This window comes from Panthera onca, chromosome E1, assembly GCF_046562875.1.
Source record: "Panthera onca isolate mPanOnc1 chromosome E1, mPanOnc1 haplotype 2, whole genome shotgun sequence".
In the NCBI taxonomy this organism is placed as follows: Eukaryota; Metazoa; Chordata; class Mammalia; order Carnivora; family Felidae; genus Panthera; species Panthera onca.
The window spans coordinates 38,293,013-38,318,499 of record NC_138352.1 but is presented as its reverse complement, the minus strand read 5'-3'; the positions used below and the strand labels follow the sequence as shown (position 1 = coordinate 38,318,499).

At 45.0% G+C, this 25,487-nt stretch overlaps 1 protein-coding gene and 2 long non-coding RNA genes across 5 annotated transcripts in view; 2 read left to right on the top strand and 1 right to left on the bottom strand.

Annotated features, from left to right (window-relative positions):
* The window catches only part of ASIC2 (acid sensing ion channel subunit 2), a 1,018,759-nt gene that overhangs the window by 714,885 nt on the left and 278,387 nt on the right, over positions 1-25,487 (top strand). The gene's annotated exons all lie outside the window — the stretch shown is intronic.
* Positions 1-25,487, bottom strand: part of LOC144614323 (uncharacterized) — a 143,811-nt gene that overhangs the window by 112,104 nt on the left and 6,220 nt on the right. The window lies entirely within an intron of this gene.
* Positions 38-24,318, top strand: LOC132688590 (uncharacterized). 3 transcript variants are annotated; one of them, XR_014136068.1, is made up of 5 exons: positions 38-241; positions 12,310-12,468; positions 14,335-14,424; positions 15,889-16,030; positions 23,847-24,318. It is a non-coding gene; the product is annotated as an uncharacterized LOC132688590 (long non-coding RNA). The 3 variants fall into 3 exon arrangements; XR_009614606.3 differs by lacking the exon at positions 23,847-24,318 and having other exon boundaries at positions 12,373-12,468; positions 15,889-16,099; XR_009614605.3 differs by lacking the exon at positions 23,847-24,318 and having other exon boundaries at positions 15,889-16,099.

Genomic DNA, 25,487 nt, shown 5'->3' with positions numbered 1-25,487 from the left:
CCTGAGGAGATAAAGCTCCTTACCTCATAATGGGCAGTGCTGATTTCAGTAGCTGGGGAGCGTGGCTCACAGCTGGATGAGGACTTAGTGACCATGTGGTCCTACAACCACTTCCCTTTTACAGTTTTAAGGAGAGAGAGAGAGAGAGAGAGAGAGAGAGAGAAAGTAACTGATATCAGGCCACACAGTAACCCAGGTGTGGAGCCATGATGAGAACCCCACCGCTTTCCCATTGGGACAGGTAGGATCTCTAAGAACTCATGTGTGCCTAACTCATAGAGGGTGGGAGGACAGGACCTTTCCTCCTTGTCCCAGATGTGTTCTTCCTTCTCCCTACTGAAGGCAACTCCCTTCTGGAAGGAGAGGACAGGTACAATCACCTACCTGGGTTGTTCTGCATAGGCCCACAAACTTATAAAACCCTCTGATCCTCACAAACCTACAAGGCCAAGATGACGTTGCCCATTGGCAAGGTGAAAACAACGGGGCCGAATGAGGCTACATGTATTGTCCAAAGTCAAGGGACAGCTATTAAGGACAAAGCCAAGGCCTGGACTCAAATTCTCATGTTCCAAGTTTGTATGTCGAAAGAAAAGCCTCTCTAAAGAGGTCATGCAGTGGCCACTAAGATATAATTGACTACCATGTAAGGGACTTATATGGGCAATCGATCAAGATACCAGGCTGTAATGATGAACTTCTTGACCTTGGCCATGCCACTTCTGAAACTTGGGCCTTAATTTTCTCATTTGTAGAATGGGAGCTTTCCCCAGAGGACTTCTAAGATTCCTTCCTGATCTGGTGTGCTGTGACTCTCGGTCTGGATGCTACACCCAGTAGCTTAGGCCTTCCTTATCCACTGTGGGCTGAGAGTCCCATTAACTCCACAGCCGTACAGCTAATGAACTTCTCAGCCAAGGAGGAATTAATAGCCTAATCACACTAATGGCCACCGTTTCACAAATACCTACTATCTACTGTGCATATATGTATCCCTGATCCTAAAATACTCTGCAGAGTAAGTCTTAATGCCTCCATTTCACAGATGAGGAAGCTGAGGTCCTAAGAGAGTAAGGGATTTTCCTACAGTCATACCATTAGTAGGGGACGGTGGAAGAGTTCAAAGCTCCACGACTCTATCAACTACTGCATGCTGTCCTGACTTCATCACCTAAGCATCTCCGCCATTATTTTCCCTTGGATTCTGAGCTTTTTTGCGCCTCTTCAAAAAGTTTATTCTTAAATAAGGAAAGCATTTGGCCCATAGGGCAAGGTTCCACCCAGCTTTCCCAACAGCATCACCCCCAGCTCCAGGAAAGGGGAAAAATAGCAAGGAGGGAAAGGTGTTTGAAAACATTCTGGTTCACATAATTACTATATTTAGCAGGGTATCCCCTGGAGACTAATTTAATGCATAAATATATGTATATATAGCAATCAGAAAGTATCACAGGGTTTGCTGAATCTCTATTTAAAAAAAAAAAAAGCAACAACCTCAGAAACAACAACTGTATTGAAGACAGGAGCAGGTGGAGACAAGGGTTTTCTTTTTTAGCTCTTTGGCCTGATTCTTCCTGCTCCATGGGGAGGGGAGAACAGAGAGCCAAAGAGAGTGATTGAGAGGGAATCCTGAGGGAGAGCAATGTATGAGTTCTCTAAAGGATAGGACAGGGAGAAAGTGAGGATCGTGTGTGCCCACTGAAGACTGGGTGGCTCGATCATAGGAGCAGGGGTACCAAAAGCAGAGATATCATAGGTGGTGGTGATGGATGGGCACCATACTGTGTATTGCGTGCTGTGCTGGGCATCATGGCTGCAGCCCGCAAGGCCTGGAAAATGCCATCAACACCTTGAGGATCGGTGGAAGAGATTTCTAGCCTAGAGAATCAGGGGCAGCTTCGCAAAGGAGGTGAGACTTGAGTGGGGCCTCAAGGGGGAGAGACACCTGGGTGTCTCAGTCGATAAGCATCTGACTCTTGATTTGGGCTCAGGTTGTGATCTCATGTTTCGGGAGATCCAGCCCCACCTCAGGCTTTGCGCTCACAGCGCGGAGCCTTCTCAGAATTCTCTCTCTCCCTCTCTGTCTGCCCCTCCCCAGCTTGAGTACTCTGTCTTTCTCAAAATAAATAAATAAATAAACTTTTTTAAAAATTGTATTTAAAAAGTGGGGAGCGAGGTGGGGGGAGAAGAAAGGACAGAGGGGGACTTTCCGGGCCTGAGGGATGATGTGACCAGAAATGTGGTGAGAGGATTATGAGTAACACACTGGGAGATGGTGGTTGGATTTTTTGACTGGAGACAAGGGTCCCTGTTGAATAGCACTGAGAGATGAGTTCAAAAGAGATTGTCAGGAGACTGCAGAGGTGCCTGGTTTCTCGATGAAGGGGTGTGGTGATGCTGTGTAGACCATGAGAAGACCCAAGAGATTACAAACCTCGTTGGACAAGCACTTGGGAGGGCAGCTGAAAGCTGCTGTGGGAGGATCAGGCAAAGGGAAATGAGTCTGAATCGGAGCATCGCAGGAGATGGGGAAGAAAAGAGCAAGGAGAAAGGAGTCATTGAGGAAGGATTCTCAAGACTCCGCAATGGGCTGTCTGTGGCGGTGGGAGTCCAGCAGGGAGAACGGAAACTCGAAGTCCTTCTGGGAGGTTGATAGACACAGGAAGGATGTCCTTTGGGGGAAAGCTGGTCAGCAGCTTGGGGCCCTCTGCAGCTGTGGGAGCCGCTGCCTTTCCTCAAGGGAAAGGGGGTGCCTGGCCCAACAAGTGCATGCTCGGTAACAGCTTCCTGTCGAATGAGAACTGAGCGCACGCTTTGTGTGAGGCGCTATGCTCAATGCGTTACAATCTGTTCATGGAACACTCGTGACAAGCCCGAGAGACGTATTATTCTCTCCATTTTACAGGTGAGGAAGTTAAGGAGCAGGGAGGTTAAATAAAATTGCCCAATATTAGTCCACCAAGCAATTGATCTGACACCAGCATTTACGAACTCAGCAGCGAGGGGTGACGGTGGGAAAAGCAGGCTCTGGGAGTCACAGAGACCAGAGTTCCAATCCTGTCCACACCAGTTACAGCTCAAACACGTTGCTCAAGTTAATGCCCTCAATTTCCTTGCCCATAAAAATGGTATCATGCCATATGCTTCATCTACCCTATAGGGTTGTCCTGGTAGAAATAAAAACTGGGATGACGTATTTGAAACTGCTCTGTAAATTGTGATGGGCTGCAGGAATGTGGTGTCTAAGAGACACGAGCCTCTGAAATCAGCTATGAAGTACCTGGGTGCTATGATTTGTTGCTCTGTGACCTTGGCTGAGTTTCTTAACCACTCTGGATCTCATTTTTCTTATCTATTGAGGCAGAGCCCCTCCAAGGATTAAGATAAACACAGAATTTAGAATTTTCTGTACATTTCTGCTTTCCTCATTTTCCCCATGTCAGCCATCCCACCCAGTTGTACACACCCATCATGCACAGACGTAATAAACACCTCCGTCTCCCTAACCCGTCCCTTCCGTCATTAAATCTTAGCCATTCTGTCACCAAATTGTAGCTCTAATCTCTCCACTGTTTGCTGTCACAGCCTCTACCCCTCTCATCCAATCTGCCGTATTCTCTGCCTGTATCAAGGCCATGACCTCCTACTCATCTTGCTTGGACCTTTTCATCCCTTACCTATCCACTGCCTGCCCACGAGCTGGAGTAACATTTTTAAAACCACAAATGGGGGCGGCTGGGTAGCTCAGTCAGTTGAGCATCCCACTTTGGCTCAGGTCATGATCTCGCCATTTGTGAGTTCAAGCCCCACATCAGGCTCCCTGCTATCAGTGCAGAGCCCGCTTCAGATCCTGTCTCCCTCTCTTTCTGCCCCTCCCCTGCTTTCACTCTCTCAAAAAATAAATAAAACATTAAATAAATAAATAAATAAATAAATAAATAAAATACAAACACAAATAGACACATATCATTATTTTGCTTAAGACACTTCAATAGCCACACCCATTACTCTTAAGTCAGTTTCTAAATTCTTTCCACAACCCACAAGGCCTTCTGTGGTCTGAGTGTTGGCTACCTCTGTAGCTGGCTCTTGGGCTGATCTCTGTTCTCACGCACCACACTTCAGCCACCTTGACCTTCTCTTAGCTCCCTTGGATGCCGTTCTCCTTCCTGCCTTAAGACCTCTGTACAAGCTATTCCCTCTGCCTAGGACATTTCCCTGCATGTTCTCTAGCCAGTAACGCCTGTTTAGCCTTCAGGAGCTGGCTTCAAAGTCATGTCCTCTCCAGAGCCACCCCTCACTACCCCAGAGCAGTCTAGGTCACCTTATTATACACTCTCAGATATCCTTGTTCTCTTTCTTCCCATATTTATCACACAACCGGTTGTTATTCATATGTGTGAACATCTGTTTAACAGCTATTTTCCCCACTGGAATGTGAGCTCCATGGAGTCAGGGTCCAGTTTTGTCTGTTTGTTTGCTGTAGCATCTCCAGTGCCTGGGCCCTGGCAGGTACTCAATACATACTTGCCCGATGCTGAAAAAGACGTCGGAAGAAAGCATCAGGCACAGAGGTGAAATGAAGTCTACATTCAGCCTTGTTCTCTCTCCTCTCCCTCTGCTGTGGCTCTAGGCCAAGCTGGGATCCTGGGCTGTCAGGGACAATGGTAGGTTACATCGCATGGCTTTCCAGGGTGGTTTTCTTGTGACATTCCTGGCATCTGGAGTGAGGAGGGCAGTAGGCATGCCAGGAGCCTGAGAGAACAATTAACATCAGCCTCACGTGCCTCTGCCCTGGCTTTCTTCTCTAGGAAAGAGAGAGAAACAGCCCGTGTGCTGTTGAGAACACTGCTGGGTCCCAGAACCTCTGTCTTCATGGGAGGAAGAGACCACAAGGGTGGGCTCAGGGGGTTGGCCAAATGTCAGGGGATGATGTAAAATGCTGAGATGAGAGCTTCCTAGGGATGCAGCAGGCACGAAGATTGGCATCCTGATTCTGTTCATCTTCAAGCAGATAAGGCACGCCTGGCCGCCACGCCCCCACATCAGAATACAATGACCTCCAGAATTTGTATGCTCTCCTCACATTCTTCATCCTGCTGGGGTTAGAAGTGAATCAGCAACAACTCTCAGAGCAACAGTCCCAGATTGTTACCCCATTTTCCTGATGTGTACATTGAGGGACAGAGAGTCAAGCCACCCACTGGTAATGGACAGAGACTTAACCATGTGAAAAATAAAACCTTCCTCTGTTCACAGCCCCATTCCTAAAGTATCTGTAATTTCTGTTGCAAAAGTTAAATGGATGAGAAGAGACCTCCTTTGTGGGAAAATGAAGTGCTTGATTTAATAACACAAGGATGCCAAGCCTCCTCTAATTACCCACTCTTCTGAGAGAAGAGGCACCCAGAAGGACCCAATTCACCATGGACCTTTTCTGAACTCCACCCTTCCACAGCCCTTATAGTCAGCCTCTGACATACAGTCAGTCCCTCCCAGCATTACAGGTGGCTTGCAACTCTTTATTGAAGCCTGGTGCACACACAAGGCGTGCACTCTTGTGAGCGTACAGCTGGCTGAGCTCTCAGAAGCAGGCACCTCTGCATGACCAATGCCCAAGCCAAGAAGTAGAGCATCATTGACCCCAGTGAAGCACCTACTTCCATGCTTGTCTCCGGTTCCTACTCCCACCAAACATAACCACTATCCTCATTCCTAACAGCATAGATAAGTTTGCCTATATTTTTGTACTTTTTTGTAAGAATAGGGTCATATGAGGAGCGCCTGGGTGGCTCAGTTGGTTGAGCGTCTGACTTCGGCTCAGGTCATGATCTCAAAGTTTGTGAGTTCGAGCCCCACGTCAGGCTCTGTGCCGGCAGCTCGGAGCCTGGAGCCTGCTTCGGATTCTGTGTCTCCCTCTCTCTCTGCCCCTCCCCGGCTCATGTTCTGCCTCTCTCTGTCTCAAAGATAAATAAAACGTTAAAAAAAAATTTAAAGAATAGGGTCATATGGCACGTACACTTTTGTATGAGACTTATCCATATTGTTGCAATAGCTGTGGGCCATTCATTCTCACTGTGGCACAGTGCTCTACTCTACAGATAGAGCACCATTTATGTATCCATTCTACATTCATGGTCACTGTGACATTTTCCAGGCTGTGGCTATTAGGAATAACGCTGCTGTGAATCTTCTAATGCATGACTCTTGGTAAACACAGGCATACATTTCTGTTGGGTATATATACCTGGGAGTAAAATGACTATGTCATAGGGTAGCCATATGTTAAGCGTTAGCAAATACTGCCAGTTTTCCAAAAACAGTTGTACCGATTTACACTCCTACCAGCAGCATGTGAGAGTTCTGTTATTTTTTTTGTTATGTTTTTCTTTTTTTAATTATTCTCCAGTTATTTGTGGGTATAGCCAGAGATAGTTACAGTTTCAAATGCTCTAGTCCTTTATTCCCACGAATCATTAAACCGTCCCCTACCCACTAATAGGGGATGATTTTGGCTCCTAAAATTGCACGGTACACACATAATTTTATTTTCCTCACTCGCTAACTCTTGTTCATCCTTCATGATGCTATTCAAATATTACCTCCTCTAACTTGAGCCTGGGCTGGGTGAGGTACCCCTCCTTTTTGCTTCTGCCCCACTGGATGGTTCTCCCAGCCCTTCTCACTCATTCTGTAGGCACCTGTCTCCCCCATCAGTCTATCAGACCTGGCATGCTTCACGGGAGGTGCTATGTCTTAACCATCACTGCCTTCACTACTTAATACTGTATAAAGCATAAGGTAGGCTTTCTGAAAATGTGGAATGAATGAATGAATCTTTCTACTAGATGGTAAGTCTATGGAAAGCAGGGGTCAAGACCTCTACTTCTCTTGCATCACCCCAGTGGATTAATTAGGCACACAGCAGGCACTTAATAGAGGCTTGCTGCAATGAATTGGCATGAACTGCAAACCAACAGCTCCAGTTGCTTAAGGGAAAGAGTCTTGTTGAAAACCACAAGGGCAGGGCTGGGCGGACAAGATTCTCTGTCTGGATTTTGGCAACATTTGGATCTTACTTCCTGCTGGCTTCTCTCCTGTCACTCAGGAGGGAGAGTGAGGTGATTCAGACTCACTTCTCACCCACGCACAGAGCTGACTTCGCCCCACTTTCAGCCCAGCTCAGGCTCTGATTTCCCAAGATCTGAAGTCCAGGATCCAGAGTTGCAGCGATGGAAATAAAGCCCAACCCACCTCCTCCACCCCCAAGTCCTCGGGAGCAGATTCACAAGAGAAGGCCCCTGCTCTTGACTCATTCTGGGCCTGTCCCTCCTCTGTCATATGTCATTCTCTAGAAGTAGAAGGCAGATCATGGATCCATGGTGGTCTTTCCTGGGCTCCAGACAGCTAAAGGGGAAGCCATGACATCTTGGGCAGACTGAGACTCAATACTGGCCACTGTTCCTGCTATTCCCTAACTTCCGACACTGTGAGATGTCTGGTCCAAACCATGGTGCCCACAATCTGCTGATGACTTAGAGAACAGCACATTTTCAATGCTCTAGTTAAGCTGGCATCACGCTTCTCATCAAGGGGACTGTAAACTCAGTGAGAAGAAAATGTGTAATGAAAGTTCAGTAGATATCTTGTCCCCATGTAAGAGGGGATTATTTCTACCAAAAATTTGATAGAAAGTAATTATGACCTGCTTTCCTCAAAGACTGGGAAATGGCCATTTCTGATCCTAACTTCCAGCAAGAAGCAAAATGATTTCTGTTAGGAAGACACAAAATCATAATAATAAACATAATCCTTAATCTTTCTTTATGCTCAAAGGAATATAAGAAGATGTATTTTCATGCAACTAAATAATAAATATTCCAAATGGTGGCACAGAAATAATAAGCAGTGCTTTGTATTTCCATAGAGGCCCCGTTTTCAAGTTTTAATTCTGATATGGAAATGCTGTGCATCCTTACATAAGTCAACTCCCTTTCTGGGCCTCAGATTCCGCATTTATAAAATCGTTGCCTCCGTGTCTGACACGTTGAGAATGTACAAGACTAAGTTTTTGTAGCTCTTTAACAGAAATTAACTATGCATTTATTAAATATAAAATATTACACTTAGGCCCAAAGAAACAATGCACATGCATTCATTCAATTAATATTTACCTATGCCTACTATGTGCTAGGTGCTCAGACACAGAAATACAACCACTGGCCCTGCCTATCATGAGTTCAAGGTAGAGTAAGGATGACAGGCACTTAATGGCATCCTCGAGCAAGACAGGCATACAAGAGTACACTGGGTACAGAGAGCCACACACTCTCTTGGGGGTGACAGGAAAGGATTTTCTGAGCAGCGAACCTTCAGTGGTCATGAAAGACGCATCGCCAGGAAGAGAAAGGAGAATACAAATGGATATTTGGAGCTCAAACAGAGAACAGACACATCATGACTTCAGGCTTCCACACGGGAAAGCAAGTTACTTATGGAATCCAGCCAACTCTAAAGCCAGAATGAGCCAATACGACAATGTGCTTGTTACGAGAAAACCCTCCAGCAGAGTATCGTCCGTCTCGGCTCCACACTGCCCTCACACCCACTGCAGCCCTGTCTCACTCACTCCCTGACTCCGGGAAGTTCCATCACCTTCCCTCCATCTCAGGTTCTCCAACTGGAAGGTGAGCCAGTAGGCTGAGGCCGGCCTGGAAAACCCTTACTACCCGCACCATTTCTAGGCCTGTAACAATGACGCACCAAGAGCTGTCCCAATAAAAAATTAGACCTTTTAAAGCTTGAAAGACTTGGCTGCTCTAAGCCCACTGGCTGAAATAATGAATGGCTCAACAAAACCGCATTTACCAAAAAAATACAGCCACAGAGCTCCTCCTTTGAAAAAAGCATGACTCAAGATTTACGAGTGAATTTTATAGAGAACCCATGTTAGATGGTAGGAAGTGTCTGTCTGGAAGATGTCCGGCTTCTGATTGTACCACGACACTTTCACAGACACCAGGCTGGGGCAGGTGTTGTGACGGTCCCTACGACCTCTGCTTTTTACTGCCCCGTGAAAGCCCCAGGCCCACATCCCAGGTCACAAAGGATTATTTTGCTTGAGGATTCTGAGTCTGTTTTGTTGTTTTCAAGTTCTCCCCCCGTAGAGTTTTTCCAAATCCCTAGCATTTACATAGACCAGGAAAGGGGATGGGCTGTATCCCACGTTAACACGGGGCAAGCCCAGACTCTGCCCTGTCCACATTGGGATGGTCTGTACTGTGATCGGCTGGTCCCTTGTAGCCCAACAGATAATCCTGGGCAGCTGCTCCTCCCCCTAATGTGGGACACTGTGGACTCTTGAAGAGTGGGGCGGCCACTCTGTCTGTGCTGAGCTTGTCCAAAACTGTCCCTACTGGCTGCACGAATTGTACTTCTTAAATAATCAGCCGTTTCAGTCCTTCCCACAGACATGCTCCAGATTTATGGTTGGGGCTATCCTGCTACCATCCTGAGACATGGGAAGTTACCCTCTTGTGCCCCTGCACAGCCCCCCTCCAGGAGCCACAGCACTGGCTTACCTTGCTCACCATAGTCAGAGACCCTCACTGAGCAGAGAAGGGAAAGAAAAGCAAACTCAGTCTTAGAAAGGCATCCTGCTATCTTTATTTGCTCTATTAATTAAAGTAATGAGAAAGAAAACCAGAAGCAAAAGCTGAGCAAGCTTGTCCCCTGGAAGACAATTTGACTTTGTGACCATGAAATGTAGACCAAATGAGGCAGGGCAGTAGGGAGGGAAACCTACTCCTTTGGTCAGTTCCTAGAAGTAGAAGAAAGCCTAGTGCACATTGGGACCTTGTTCTGGTACCACATCCCCCTCCCAGCTCTGTAGTAGGTGAAATCAGTTCCAGGCTAAAGCAGACTAAGTGATAATAGGTAGCCTGGAACCCAAACTCACATAGGAAAAGAGAGTTTTGATCTCTTCTTGAGAATGGGCATTTAAGGAAGGCTGGAAAGCCCAAAAACCCAAAGACCCTCTCCGGAAATGGGAAGATAGGAGGGGCATGCCCTAAAAGGGAAAGATGAAGGCAACTAGGGAAGGCTGAACTTGAAATTCACCTACCCCACGGTGTTGCAGAGGGTCCATCCTAACCCAGGACACCACCTGGGCTGCCAGCTGCTGCCCCAACAATATTTGATCTCTGTGATGAATGCAAGACTGCATACATGCAACCCAGTGCCTTTGCTTGTGCTGGAAGTTTTATTCCTGCAAGCATCTCAGTCTCTTCTCCTTGCCCCACTTACAAGTTTATATATATAGGCACACACACACACACACACACACACACAGGTCTCTGCATCCAAATCAGTTTCATAAAAATCAAAAGCCTGGCCAAAATGTTACCTCCTCCATGAAGCCCTTTTGGAGCACCCTTGCTTAGAAAGTCCATGGCACCTTCTTTGGTCTTCTATCCTATAATGGATTCATGTCTTACAGCCATTTGCAAATGTGCTTTATCTCTTCACTAGCTTGTAAACTCCTGGCATGCAAGAGCCCTATCTTATCATTTCTGATTTCCCACAGTGCCCACAGCAGTGGGCCATATTGGAACCTAACCTGAAAGGGGTCCTTATAAATATCTGTTGAATTAACTATCCTCCTTAGCCAAAAGCCTTTGGGCGGAAAGGAACTAGGGGGTGTGGATTTTTATTGGGCGTCCCCTGTATACAGGTCTTAGACAAAGCTCTGAAAGTACAAAACGAAAAACGAAGTCTGACAGATGGAGCCCAAAGACATAAAGGGATATTGATAAATGCAGTGTGGTCGATGAAGAATGGCAGAGGCGCCACTCACCCAACCTGGGGCAGAGGTTGCCCAGAAGAGCATTTCAGAGGCATGACCTTGAAGCTCTACCATCAGAGCTCATCTGAACACTTGCAGGCAGCAGGAGGAACCATTCGAACATGCCAGATCCTCTGACTAGCATGGGGACCACAGAATTCCAAGGGAACTGGGCCCCCAGCACTGGATGGAGGGCAAAGGCAGAAAAAACTTCACATAGCATCCAAACTTCTTGGGGGCTTGATTAATTGCTTTAATTAGCTAGCCTATAACCATTAAGGCAAGTGGCATGGGCGGTAATAACACAAGAATGGGACCCAAGATTAGGTGTAAACAACAGAGTGCTGGACCCAGCGGCTGGACCCTGCTCTCTGAAGCTGGTCCTGGAGCCAAAGAAGGGAAATGTGCAGGGCGTGATCAAAGGCGGACCAGTGCTGATTAGCACCGAACGTCTTACCTTGTCAGCACCAGCTCCCGGGGTGAATTAAGTGCCTACAAAATGAATGTGCGCCTGGAAAATCTCCAAAGTGGATTTTATTCTTGCCCAAATGTTACCCAGTATTTTAATTAACCTGGGCTTATTGTTCTAATTACTTGAGTTTTATACCGTGAATTGCTGTTCAGGACTGGTGATGATCTGTAAACACAATTACCATGTATATTTCCAGCAAAGCTTTGCCCTTAAGTTTTTATTTAAAAAATAATAATTAGCCACATAAATCTTTAATTTCTAGTTCACTGGGGCTAACAGACTGAGTAGGATGGGAAAAAAAAGCTTTCTTAGAATATCAAGATCTGGTCTTAATAGCTTCCCAGCATCAGATACCTTAATGGGCTTACTTCGCTTTGAGCAATTTCAGGTGCAAAAGTTAGGGATGCAAAACTCCGCCACAATATATCACTGAGTGAGAAAAAAATAACACATAACAGAATGTAGGTAACAATAGCATTTTTTAATAATAAAAAAAACACTGCGTGAATGTGTGTTTGAGTGTGTGTGCTTAAAATATGCATGGAAGGATATATATATATATATATATATATATATATATATATATATATATACCAATCTGTTAACGCTGGTTAGTTCCCCTGGGAGAGCAGGACTGGAGGCACTAGGGACGTAGGACAGACTCTTCATTTTTATTTTATATGCTTCAATATTGAAGTTTGAATTTTATAACACAAGTTTTACTTTTGCAATTAAAATATTTTGTAGAATCTGAGAATCACCACTTCTTGAACGAGCCAAGGGAGCAGCAACACAAAGAGCCATGCAAGGGGAGCCCATGCATGGAGGGTGACTGCAGCTACACAAGCCTGACGTCCTAGAGCACCCTCTTGGGTTGTCACAGTGGCATCTTATAGAACCCAGACCTCCCCTCCTGCCCCCCTGGCTTCTGCTTTTGAAACCTGCTTCGACATTTTACAATCCACCTTCTTTGTTTCTCTATCCTTTATCTCAGGACACATGCTGTCTCCCTGCATTGGCTCCTTGATCCCTAGCCCGCTTCTGTCTTTGCCCTTAGACTCCATCTTGGTGTCTACCTTGATCTTCCAGTGTGAGCCTTTTCTAACCACCTGTGCTCCAAAGACTCAGCCTCCACCCAGTCATCATCCAGCAGGTACGCCCTCATGACCTCCTCCCTCGAGGTCCTCCCTGTGGGCTCCCAACCCGGTCTAGAGTTTAATGATACAGATTTTCGGCGGAATGACCCTGAAACACAAGCTAATTATTTATTTCTAGGGCTCCACTAAAGAAAATTAACCTTGCCAATGCAGAAGAGAAACTAAGGAGGTTGGACCTGAGAAATACTACTCCCAATAGGGTACCTTCCTGAGAGATTCTCAAGAATGGTTTTTATTTGCTTGATTTTTACCTTATGCACCATATTGGAACCTAATCCCCACCTAAGATGTAATTCCCGAGAGCTACATTTAATTGGATGCACCTGAAATGTAAATAGATTGAAGGGTAGGTGGGTGATACTATATCCAGAGATCCTCACTTATTCATTCACCCAGAATGTATTAACTCATTCTTAAAAACCATTCATTCCCCCACTGTGGTCAGGTGATACACACTTAAGATGCTGACATGAGGTAGAAAAGGTTCCTGTTTCAGAGCTCAAGTCCACCGCATGAACGGATGTGGGGGTTACGGCTACAAGGGTGAAGTCAGGCACGTGTACCAGGTACAATGGAGGCACCAACTAGCACTAGACAACTAGCTCCCAATTCATGCTAAAGGAAATGCTGACGTGACAGGCACTATCTCTGGCTTCAAAGAGCCCATCCTCCACCAAGAGAAAGAGAGAAAATACTGTAGGAGAATGTGAAAGCATCACGGAGGGTATCCAGATACAGAGACACGGACTCTCGGGCTAGAGATAGATGGCCTGACAGAAAGGACCAATAGAACAATCTTAAGGAATGGATGACTTTGTGTGCCAGACTGAGCAGGAAGGGGAAACTGAACAGGAAGAGGAGAAGGTTGCTCCAGGCAGAGGGAAGACCTTGTGCAAAGGCATTATGTATTCCTGGACAGGTCAAGAGTTTAAGATGCCTGGAGACTAGAGTGTATGTTGGAGAGTACTGGCTGGGGATAGCAGGTCCCAGGGTATAGGGTCTTGAAGGTCTGGCCAAGGAATCTGCACTGTATTGTACAGACAGCTGAGAGACTCTTGAGAACATTAAGAGATCATGACCTGAGCCAAAATCAAGAGTCAGATGCTCAACCGACTGGGCCACCCAGGCACCCCGAAAACCGATCCAATTTATGAAGCACTTCCTCTGTGTCAGCCTCCAAGCTGGGTGTCGGACACCTGTCTCCTCTTCCAGTGCACAGAATGGCACCACAGGAGGGGGGGTGGTGTGATGAATTCTCTTTTGCAAGGAGGTGAAGGCAAGTCAAGTCACAAGTTCCCACAATTAGAAAGTGAATCGGGATCTGAACCTAAGTTCAAGCCAATACTCTGCCATGATTTGTTACTTGCCTTGGCTTCCTTCTTCAAGGGTCAGGATGACAAAGGCCATGGAGCACACTGTAGGAGGGTCATGGTGGAGACGGCATTCCCTATGTCAGTCCCTGGAACAAATACTAGGTGCAGTGTCATAAATGCCTCAGGGTCTTGTGATGAATTCCATTGGGAATGTAATGCCAAGGAAACATTTTCTTTCTTAGGATCATGTGTTTTCTCAGAAGATGATAATCATTTAATCCATTCTTTTCCCTTCTTGGCTTGTTATCAGGAAGCCCCAAACTTTATCCTTAAACTCAGTAACTATCTCAGCCAAGTAATTAGAATATATACTCTCCCAATCTTTTATATGCTTTGTTGGAATGTCCTCTTTTATTGTATCCATATATTTGTTTTAAGATACCTCAAAGCTTTTTGGTATATAAAAAGGAGGATATATAAGAACAACACAAAACGTGCTCTATACTTAATCTGGCTTTTCTTTTGGCCTTTACTCTGAACAAATCTCAGAATAAGTGCTGCAGTGGGCAGGCTTACAATTCCTCCTTCCCTGGGTTCCATCTGTGATGCACTCTTCAGACAGCATCATCATAATGCTCGGTAAGTTCCTGGTCTGTATTCTGTGTTTGTTTAATCATTCACTTAGTACCCACGAGGTATCAGACACTGTCTCCCATTTAATGTCCCATTTAATGCAAGGTAGTTACAATTACCCCTGTTGGACAGATGGGAAAGCTGAGGCTCAGAGCCTAGGATCACCCAGATAGTAAGGAATGGAAATGAGACTTGAATTGAGGTCTCTTTGATACCAAAGCCTGTTTACTTTTCCCTCTGCTGTGGGAGGCCTGATTTCCTTCATCCTTTTGTGATCGCACAAGATTGTACATTTCCTGCAACCTCCAAGTCTCCCTACGTGGTCAGCTAAACCAATTAATAAAAAGGCAAAAAAAAAAAAAAAAAAAAAAAGAAAGAAAGAAAGAAAGATAGATAGATAGATAGATAGATCTGGTCCAGGCTATATAGACAGGACTAAACATCCAGACTGGCTATTTTCCTGACCTAAAGTAAGTGCTTTCAAAGCATAAAAATAGAATCTTTCTTTTCCATTTATCTTTGTCCTTAAGAATCAGAGTGGAGAATATGTCAGACCCCCTGACTTGTCTATCTTTGTAAAAAAAAAATTTTTTTTAATCTTTTCCACTGAGCTCTTCTGCTTTTATGAGGCCCAGTAATGAAAACTCAGTGTGCAAATCCTAACATCAAATCCATGTTACATAATAAACCCCCGCCTTCCAGCCCTCTCCAGAAGGGCAGATTTCAGTGAGAATGTTTCAGAGCTGAAGTAGTAGAAATTCTTCTGTACCCTGGTGGCCATCTTACTGTCTTTCTGTCCACCTGGGGGCAGAACCGTAGACTCTCATCTCGAATCCACATCTCAAAAAGCCCACATTCCTGGAAATACACCTGCTCAGCCAGGAAGGAATTTTGTCCTTGGGAAAGCCCAGCAGACATGGATAATATTGTGCAGAGAGTCCCCCACCTCATGGTCTGGGATGGAAGGAAAGAGAAAGAAATAAGAAGGAAATTAACATTATCTTATCCAAAACAGTGCTGAGCAATTACTAAGCTAGCTTCATTCCTCAAATAGCCTTTCGGTGAGTTTCAGTGAGGAAACTGATGGTCTGAGTGGTAACATGACCCAACTCATGACAACAAGCAAAGAGGGGGGCCACAAAGCCAAGCCAATGTCTAGCTACAGACCCCATTGCTTTTCCTCTTCATGACCTTGCCATGCACATATAACCACAGACAAAAGAAACCCTGAATAATCCACAAAGACTAACGTGTCTTCTGTGAGAGAAGTCTGCGCCGGAAGGGGTCACCAAGGACAGCTTCTGTTTGCCCAAGTCTCCACCTTCTGTTTGCCCAAGTCCTACCAGAAATCCCTCCATAGACACTCCCTGGCCAGAGCAATCTCTGCCACCATCCCGTGTGGGGTCTCAGGATGGCTCTCTCCCTCCTAACTATGCTGACCCATATAGAGACAAGTCTCTTTCTCCCTAGATTCAACCAGGAAACAATTGGAAAACTTCAAACAGCATATGTAATAGGCAAGTACAAGAGAGAAAACTATGAAAGCAAAGATTCCATCGGCTTCCCAGGGAAGGGATTTCTTAACACGTCACACAGGAGCCCTTCCATCCAGGTATCCATACGTAACTAGAAGGGTTTTTAGCTCTGGATTTTGTGAAGAAAACACAGGTATTTGCTGAGAATGAAGAGGTGTACACTGCTGCGATGAAAAAGCTCTGTCTTTATTGGGCATAATTATTTATAACAAACCATCCATACAGTAGGTTATGATACCAGATGATAAAATAAGCAATAACTCAAAAGTATAAGAATAACCTTTCACCATTGTGGTTAAGCCCTTCCATCCAGGTATCCATACGTAACTAGAAGGGTTTTTAGCTCTGGATTTTGTGAAGAAAACACAGGTATTTGCTGAGAATGAAGAGGTCTACACTGCTGCGATGAAAAAGCTCTGTCTTTATTGGGCATAATTATTTATAACAAACCATCCATACAGTATATTATGATACCAGATGATAAAATAAGCAATAACTCAAAAGTATAAGAATAACCTTTCACCATTGTGGTTAAGGAAACATCTTGGGTCTGGTCAGGATTCTTCCCCAGGTGTGAGGGGCTGCTCTGGGGATACACTGCCTTGGCCGCAGTTCACTTCCACTCCTTGCCTACCAATAATGGAAAACCCCGGGATTTGCCTCTTATCTTCACTGGTTCTTTCTAATGACCTTTATGGATACATTTACTTCTCTCCAAAATGCTAAGAATGTACAGTCCTTGCTTCTCACTGCCCTTCTTGTTCATGGGGTGACCAGGCGGTCCTGCCGCACTTGATTTGGCTGACTTTAAGTGTTCTGCATCTGGGGCCTTTCTGATGTCTGCCATGTTATTCCATGGGTAGGTTCTGTGATATGTTCTCCACTGTGCACTGGGAAAGGCATGATATACTACATCTGGCAGAAAAGTCACTTCCTACCTTGAAGCCCGTAATGAATTGGAATCCCCCCATGAGGCAGAAGCTAGGACACCATGGCGCTTCTTGTGTAGCAGCACAGTTCAGAACACTACCATTCAAAGCCATTCCATGTCAGGCACATAATGTTACTGGTTTTTAACAGGTTACACATGCTACTCTCATTTGATTAAATGAGAGATTTAACAGGTTACACATGCTACTCTCATCTGATTAAATTCTCACAGAAATCTACAATGCCAGTGCTGGTAGTTCCACAATAAAGACAAGGAAAGAGTGAGCTGGAGAGATGTTATGGCTCGCCCAGCGTCGCATATGTAACACATTACAGAGTTGATATTCAAACCTAGGTCCTTATGCGTCCTCCTCCCCTGCCCCGCTCTGTGCTTGACATCATTCCCGAAGACCTCTGCGGAGCTTAAACTTTATTCTGAAGGCCAAGGGGATCCCTAAAGGGTCTAGAGAAGACTAGTGAGGTGCTCTGCTTTGGCAGCAGCATGGATAATAGGTGGGTGTAGCAGGATTCCAGGTAATGGGAGTCAGAGCAAGAAGTCAAGTAGGACACCTGGGTTTCTGGCGTGGGTGGCTGGGTGGATGGTGGAGCCATCTGCTGAGGTGAGAAACTTAAGGGGAAGGTACTTGGGGAAATAAAAGGTGAGGAGGTCGATGCTGGTCATGCTGAATTTCAGGTGTCTGAGGAGCACCCGCTGAAGCATACAAAAGGAATCGCATACACAGGCCTAGAACTCAGAAGCAGGATCTGGCAGAAGCTGTAGGTTTAAAAGTCATCACGTCATCCATGAGCTGAAACCAGGAAAGTAGATGGTTCTCCAAGGAAAGCATATGGTATAGGAAGGGGGATGAGGGGAGATGACGGAGGATAAAGGGAAGCCTAGATATGTAGCTTGAGGCAGGAAAGTTTCTCCTCTCTGTGTTCACTGAAAACTTCCAGCCCTCCTCCTGGTCTCTGGGCTGTCTACCACCTCACTCCAACTTGCATTTCAGGGTTCTAATGAGTTGAGCTCCCCGAGAATGGATGAGAAGGAGTTCCCCCTCCATCTTCCACACTCCTAGCGTCTCTGCTCATAGCAGGGCAAACAGAATACGTGATGAATCAGCAGTTTCTTGCCCGTGAGACAAATGTATGCTCAGAGATTGGGTTGCCTGGCATTTCCCCATACTGGTTATTATCACCTCCTCCCTGCAAACACACACACACCCAACAATTGCTACAAGCAACCAGAATATGAATGGGAAACATATGATCTCGTAGAAACAGCACAATCTTGGGAGTCAAACAGACACGATTGAAATCTCAGGTTTAATCTGTAACCCTGAGCAAATTCTTTCGGCTCCAATGGTCAGTTATCTTGTCTATGAAATGGGCTAATTCTCCCCCAGAGACCTAGAAGCAGTTCAAAAGACCAGGTGAGCTCCAAGGCAGCCAAGGGGCATCTTGAACACAGAAGATGCCCAATTAACGAAATGCTGCCTCCCCAGTCTCAGATGGAGCCAGAGCCATGCAGAGACTCTGAGCTTCATACCAAGTCTTTTGAACCCAGAGTGAGTTCTGACAGTCCTGTGTTTACCCATCTGCCTCTCTAACCAGAGGCTGGAAAATCAGGCTCTGTGATTCCCAAGAAAGCTCTAGCTCTTGGACCAGATTAGTAATGCTAAGACAAAAATGCAACTTTCCCTTTCTTTATATATAAAAGGATAAGAAAAATTTTCCTCCCAGCCCTCAAGCAATCTTGTGTACAAACACCATTGAAATCAGCAGGTGTACGTTCCAAGAGAAGACTCTGTGTCTTGGACTCTTTTGAGTAGTTTTCCCCTTCTGGAAAAACATAAAAAGAGAGAACAGCAGAAGATACAAAGTAAGGATCAAACCCACGCGCAACAGTGTCCAACTTCTTCAGAGGCATTTTTCACATAAGTTCTGAGCCTGAGGATAAAAGAGCAGGCTGTTCCCTCAGATCAACACTAGTCTCTAGCCTCTGCCTTTGTTGATGCACATTCATCACCTGAATTAAGGAGGCAGCGTTAGTGCTCAGGATCACTCTGAAGGGGGACAGGGCATCTCCAGTCTAAGGTTAATGATGAGCTCAGGTGTATACAAGTCTTAGAGAAACACAAATCCTAGAGATTATCTAGCCCAACTGTGTCATCTTAAAAATGAAGGACTTATTCCCAGAGAGGAAGAGTGACTTTCCTAAAGTCACAGGATAAATCAGTGGCAGATTTGGGACACAGACTCAAAGCTTATGACTCCCAAGTACCACTGCCATTCCAAGTACCACCTGCACCCTCCCCCGAGCATAAATATCCTCTCTTACCACCACAGATTGGACACACAAATGGATATCACAGGAGTTAAGATATGTCAAGGGCTCAAAACACCCAGGCTTCAATGGACAACCATCAAACAATGGTATTATAATAATATAGCATATTAATATTAGAACAATATGATATACTCTAATGGTAATATAATATACTGATTAGAATAATATAATATACTTCAATAAGTGAGTATAATACCGTGATAATGTTATTCTGTTACTCAGTTTGGAAACAACTTTTGACTGACAAAGGCATCATCCTCCTTGACTCCATAGAGTGGGGAGGAGTAATGGTATTCTAGGAATAAAACATCCTCCAGGGATAAGGATTCTTCATCAAATCTTTATTTAATGCCTACTACATGCCAAGCATATTCTCAACTTGAAATTACTGTCAAGGATGAAACGTTCCCTAAGATCTCATGGTCTGGTGGGAGAACAGATACAGGAGCGTTCATTGGCACTGTGAGATGATCTGTGTCAATGGAAGTCAATATAATGGGTTTTGAGTGTTGGATTTTTTCTATTAGTTTGATGGGGTTTATAGAGATAAAAGATACGTGTCCACAGACAATCCGCCATATTTAACCAGGAGTTTCAAAAGTCAATATCTGAATGGGAAGATAAGTAAGAGGGAAAAGAGGAAGAGAAGGAGGAGGAGGAGGAAGAAGAAAAGAAGGAGGCCCTGGCAAACAGAGAACTGAGAGAAGCTGTGAGATGTAGCCATGGAACCAGGAGGTGCTGGCAATGGCAGAGAGTTACCACTTCATTATTGCTCGTTGCAACGTGGCAAGAATTTGCCAGCCCCGAATCAGTGGGGTCCTTTCAACGTATATTCAGCAGCTACCGTGATGCCAAGCTCCTCCATGGGCCAGTCGGCTCAGACCGTATCTATTTGATGAAGGACATGGAGTTACCACTGAATGGGTTGACCAGTTCACTGAAGCTACCTACTCGATCTTGTTATTTTTTCTACTTAGAAAAAAAAATGGCTCTTAAATTATGTAGATGATTCATAATGTCTTTGATATGTAGGTGGCACTGCCTTTCACCAGAAATAGACCAGCTCAACCAACTTCTTTGGTATCATAGAGGTGAAATCTATGCGTGGCATAAAACTGCTCCTTTTATTTCTTCTTTCCTCCTACCTTCCTGCCTTTTTTTCCATTCATCGTTTGCTCATTCGCCCATTCAACAACACAGAATTATTGTATATCTACAGTATGCTAGTTCCTGGGCAAGGCTCCCTAACCAGGGTTTGGTTCATGATCTTGAGGCTGGCAGGGCTGGCTAAAGGCAATATCAGGAGAGGTGTTAAAATAAGGCAACCCAGCAGAGCCTGGGAAATCACAAAGGAAGGGAATTCCAAGATCAAATCCCAATGACTTTGGTTAAGGCGAGAGAAGATGTAGAAGAAAAAGTAAGGGTCATAAAGCAGAAAATCCTGTGAGCAGGATGAAACATGCCCACTGTCTAGAACCCAGGGCTTGAACCTTGGGAAAGGCCTGCCTCCCCTTGGAGAAGGGGAGGGGGTAGGTGAAGTAAAGGAACCGTGCACGGTTGTTAAGATTTGAGGAAACACCATCTCATTAAAAGGAAACATAAATTTACAGATTTCTTAAATAATAAGTTGAAAGCCACTGAGTTCCTCTTTCCCCAATTAGCTTGATTCTCTATCCCAGCCAAGAAATCCCTCTTATTAAAGCTGAAGTTCCTTTGTTTAAGATTCCCTGTTTTTTTGGGCTCGTTGGCGTTTTAAAGGATGTTTGCATGCTTGTTACCTGTCTGACTTTCACTTCATCTCCTTGGCACCTGATTAATTGTTACTATTTTCATTAAGGAGCCTCATGTTGATTCTTCTTGCTCTGTGTCTCTCAAACATATCCCTTAATTATTCTTTTCCACAGGGATATTCCTTGGTAATATTGCTTTCCATTCCCACCATCACCACGTGCTGAGGCCCTCATCAATTCAAGCAGAGAAGATTGCAATGGTCTCCCTGTCTTCTCTGCTTCCGACCTCCAATCCCTTCTCCTACCTGTTGAGAAACTAATTTTCTAAAAGCCTCATATTATTTATATTCCCTCACTCAAATTTCCTGCAAATGAAACAAAAAAATATAATAAAATCCTCCTCATCATTATCTAAATAATAAAGTACACCTGCACCCACATACACACACCCACACGCACCAGTGTGGCTTTACGCCTCCTTTGTGCCTTAATTTGTTTATTCACCTTCATGTACAAACAATTTTCCCTTCTCAGCCTCTGTTCGCAGACCTGAGCTACCAAATTTATATGAATGAAGCCCTTAAATAGACTTCCTTTCCTCAATACTTTTCAGGTATTGTTATTTCCTCTGCCTGGAACTCTCTCTTTCCTTCCCTCTGGTATAGACACTGTAGTAAAGTGGAAGGAAGGAATACTTAAGGGGAGTCCCTGGCTGTGTGACCTTGGACAAGTCACTGAGGCTGTCTGGGGCGCAATTGCCTTTTCTCTAACTTAGCCCCAGGAGATTGGACCAGCTGATCACTAAAGAGCTTCCAGCTCTTACCTGAAGTGAAGCCTACCCTGGAGTCGCCTTCACCTGCCCTTCCCAAGGTGATTCTCCTTGACAGAGACAATCACACCATGGCTTGGAGAACAAGGGTAGAACTGCATTTGTGCTACAAGCCTAAGAGCCCAAGCTGACAGATCCATAAATGTCTCTTCTATTTCTGAAGGCAGTGATACAAATTAGAATGTCTGCCTTGGTTACCTCTGCCCAATAAGAGTGCTACCATTGTATGTGGGCACCAGACTTCCCCCGAACTTACATGCCCCACCCCCGCCCCATGCAACATGAGCCTGCAGGCAGGTTTAGATGCCGGCAGCTCAACCCAAGCATCGGCCAGGAGACAAAGAATGGAAAGGAAAGGTTAATTCCTAGATATATAAGACACTCGCAAGATGTTTGTATTTTCAGAGTGTTTCACACACCTCGTGGCGCTTGACCCTCACAAGAGCCAAACGAGGAAAGCGAATGTGCAACCAGTATTACTGAAGTCTACGATGGGAAACACCAGTGGACAAGCTCCAGATCCTTTCCTTCATGCGACTGACATCCTAGCAGGACAGGATCTGTTGCACTGAAGTGCACAGGAAATTCCTAAAAGAGGAACCAACAACCATTGCACACTTATGGGATAAATGCACTGATAACAGTTTGATAGTTAACGATAGCAGCTACCATTTATTATTCAACAAATATTTACTGAAGGCTTCCTATATGCCAAGCTCTGTGCTAAATGCTTTACATATGTTATTTTATTTAATCTTTATGCTAACCCTGCAAAGCAGATATTATTATCTCCATTTTTCAAATGAGGAAATTAAGACTCAGAGAGTTTAAGGAGCCTTCCCGATTTCCCCTAGCTGGCTTGTATTGGAGCAGAGTGGAGAGAATGGTTAATCCTGTTTGCAGAAGAGGGAAAAGCTGCAGGGGTGGGGGGTAAGGGGAATGTTGAGCAGGGTCTCAAAACTGAGTACAAGTTCACCAAGCAAAAAAAAAAAGAAAAGGGGGGGGGGTGTAGGTGGGTAAGGTGGGTAGATGGGCCAGAGTGAAAAGAACTTTATAAGTTAGACTTTCCCAGAAACTCCCTGGAACTTTTTTCAAGAACAAAATAGAAAATATCTATACAGCACACTGGAGCAAGTGGACAAGGCTGTGGTCTTGAGCAGCGCCTGAGATTCCTGCTGCCCCAAGCCTGCCCTATGACCCCAAAATACCTGCACTCCCTAGAACCCATTGTGTGACACAACATACAGGCTGTGAAGCTCTGTAATAAGCAGTGGAGAGTCATTGAAGGATTTTAAGCCAAGGGATGACACAATCAGAATGGCAGAGTGGGGACTGGGTCGGAGAGGGTGGAAATCAGAGGCAAGGGATCCAGTGAAAGCTTTCATAAGAGGGTAAGCTGTCAGCTGCAGACCATGGGGGCCCAAACCAAGGTGATAGCAATGAGAATGGATCACCATGGGCTTCAGAATGATTTAGGAGGGCAGCACCGACAGCCTCAGGTGATGGATGCAATGTGGTGGGAGTGACGGCTTCGTTGAGGATAATTCCAAGATTTCTAGGTTAAAAAGAGAGTCAGAATTCATGACGGAAATGTCACTTCCCATGAGTAAAATTCCAGTTCCAAATTTAAAAGGACGTATTGTCAATACTTTATAAAGCAGTGCAGACATTTCACATTTCTCTGGATCAATCAATGAGTAAATATGCAAAAGGGAAAAATAGACATAGACACACACTCGCGCGTGCGCACGCACAAATGCACACACACACAAACACTCCAAAGGAAGTGTGCACTCAGGAAGCTAGTAGACGAGTTGCGTTCGTTGAGATATTCTGATTTCTGACACTGCTCGGTAAATTGGAATTCTGCTCTTCCTATTCCTGTCAGCCTATTGCACAAGACTTCCAAGTCCTCCAGAACAAACCCCTGAAAGGTTTCCGATGGAGACATGAGCGTTAGAACAGGTTTCTCAACGAGAATTTTGTTTCTCTTTTATTGTTTCTTCCTCCAGGGGAATAAAATGTGGTAAAAACTGGTCTGTCATTGTTTTCAGTTTCAGAAACAGAAAAGAGATAGAAACGTTTAAATACCACGAAAGTCCCTTTTATAGAAGAACTAAACACCCACAACATAGCCCAACTGGCAGCAACATAATTAATTTGGAATGGAAAGCCAGGTGCCCATCACTGTTTGTCCATGAAGCAAATGACGACAAAGAAAGTTCAAGGTGAGAGTGGAAACAATGGGCCAATGAGAGTAAAACCTTTGTTAGCTATACTCTCTTTCCCAAAGAAAGAAGTCATTCTTCAGAGTAGCCAACATTTCCAAGAGTTAAGGATTTATTTTCTCCTTGAAGAACAACTTTTTTTTAATGGAACCATTTGGCTAAAACTCCTCTTGAAGTGCATGCCAGCCTTTCCTATGTTCTTATACAAATTATACAAAACAAAATGTAATTGTGGTGACACAAGTCGATCATAATTTCCAAAGATTATTTTTGGGCTAAAAAGCCCAGGACTGTTTGAGATAGTGTGGAGTTTGCCCAGCATTAAATGGCATTTTTTTTTTAGTCCTTTTATCTGTTTTTACAGTGTTTTTGTCTGCTCCTTTGTTGTCAGGCTTTGGCTACACATTCGGGCTATCAGTCCTCCTGAATCTTAAGCCTCCTTGTTTCTTTTTGTAACATATATTACTTTTATTCCGCCGGGAGCCTGAGAAAACTATACCCAAGCATGTTACCAGGATTGTATATAAAGTAAGAATAAGCATACTCCGTTAAGGACAAGGGCTCACTCGTCCTTCAACAATGTGGTAGTATCTTTAGTGCCTGAAAGACTGTAGAGTATAATGGCGGCGGTGGGGGGGGGGGAGAACGGGGGGGGGGGGATGGAGGGGAGGGGGCAGGGGGGAGGGGGCGGGGGGACGGGAGGGAGGGGGCGGGGGGGGGCCGTTACCAGGGAGAGAGAGGATTTGACATCAGCAAAACTTGGTTTTGACCTTCAATAATTCACTTGCTATTTCTCAGCCACAGATTCCTCCCTGGCACAAATAGAAATGATAATGTCTCTGTACTTCGCTCAGGTTACTGTGGGGATTAAGTGAGATAATGCATGCAAAGTCCCCAGCACCAGGTCTACCACATTGCTAGCCTCAATTAATTAAGGCTATTATTATGATTATTATTATGAGTTTTGTGACAGGCATTGTCACTGCTGCGACTGCTCAAATGTATTCTTCCTTATCTCCCCGCGCTGCCTCTAACCTAGAAACTAGAGTATTATGGCTGTTGAGACCAAGCAGATTTCCAACCATAGTTAAAGATGGAAGCATGATTGTAAGTTGGGGGAAAATGCTCAGGCCCTTCACGCTGTCCAGATCCAGCCAGGGTCAAATGCACCAAACCCAGTCGTCCAGCCAAGAATTTAATCACGAGTCAGAGTAAGGTCTGCAGACAGAGACTGGGAACAGATGACGAGACACAGCAAGCAGAAAGGACACAAGGGAAGCATCACCTCCAAGGCCATCCCCACCCAAAGACCCTCCTTTATTGGGGACAGTTTCGCTTCTGGCACAGTTTTTATTACGGGTCACTGTTTGGTCACAGAGCATCTATCATGTGCGGCGTTGCTGGGATTGAGACTAAAGTGGAGGTCCCGGAGGAGGAGCCTGATAATACAGACTCAGGGGGATCCAG